Source organism: Somniosus microcephalus, unplaced genomic scaffold, assembly GCF_052327205.1.
Source record: "Somniosus microcephalus isolate GS21.2 unplaced genomic scaffold, FLI_Smic_1.0 unresolved_chr1, whole genome shotgun sequence".
Lineage (NCBI taxonomy): Eukaryota > Metazoa > Chordata > Chondrichthyes > Squaliformes > Somniosidae > Somniosus > Somniosus microcephalus.
The window spans coordinates 28732822-28733922 of NW_028225179.1; the positions used below are offsets into that span (position 1 = coordinate 28732822).

At 43.9% G+C, this 1101-nt stretch overlaps 1 non-coding gene across 1 annotated transcript; it reads right to left on the reverse strand.

Annotated features, from left to right (window-relative positions):
* Window positions 1-598: 598 nt before the first annotated feature.
* On the reverse strand, window positions 599-672 carry trnan-guu (transfer RNA asparagine (anticodon GUU)). The gene has a single exon. It is a non-coding gene; the product is annotated as a tRNA-Asn (tRNA).
* Between the last annotated feature and the right edge of the window lie 429 nt (window positions 673-1101).

A 1101-nucleotide genomic window follows, 5' to 3' on the forward strand; every position in this document is an offset into this window, starting at 1 on the left:
CTTGAAAACATTGAGTGTCTCCGGTTCCATCAGGTTGGGGCGGAAACATTTTGTAAAATATTCCCCATTAAAAATGAATTAACATGAAAAAGTTAATTAGTTTTGTGGTTAAATATGAATAAAATAAAATCTCTTAAAACACGTATATTTGCTCTGTGCAATTCTGGGCCATCAGCAGCAGTATAATTGTATTCAACCACAATCTCGTCGGGCATATCACTCCACCATTACCCTCAAGCCAGGGGACCAAACCTGGCTCAGTGAGATGTGTAGAAGAGCAGGCCAGGAGCGGCACCAGGCGCACCTAAAAATGAGACCATTCCGAACTGGTGAAACTGGATATGGAACCAAGGCGGGCCAATGCAGCTCAGATACAGATTATCCAGGATCTAATTGAGTGAAGGAACAGGGCTGAGGGGCTGAATGGGCTCCTCATGTTCCGATTAGTCTGTCACCATTAAGAAAATGTTACGGAATAGCTTTCTCGGATCCCAGTGGATGATCTCATACTCACCGACATTGTACCCAGTGCTACAGTTTAACCCACGATCTTGCAGCCAAAATACACATTTTGAAAACCTGGAAAAAGTTAATGTACCGTCCTTGGGTGGGCTTGAACCACCAACCTTTCGGTTAACAGCCGAACGCGCTAACCAATTGCGCCACAGGGACTGGCTGAACGATTGATTACAACATATACTAAAGCCAGAGATTACCGAGATAAAACCTCAGGTCACAGAGAGCAAGATAGCAACTGTCCAGACTCTGTTTACTTGTGCAAATTAAAAAATGTAACCTTCATTGTCGGAGGGACTGAGGTTGTCATTTCAATGTTTTCAGCTGATTTCACAGGCGATCCCCAGCTCTGAATCCCCCAGCAGAGAATTCAAGGAGAGTTTGATATAAATGAGATTCAACATTAGTATCCGAACATTACTCTTGATTCGGGACTCTGATCTCTCTCCAGCATGTCGCTGCTGAAGATTGAATTTGATATAATTTCACCTTGTCTCGTGATCAGAGCGGCTCAGTGAGACTTCGGCCGTCTCTCCCTTCACAACCCATCAGTGCGGAGAAAAGAACAAGGAATTTTACACATGT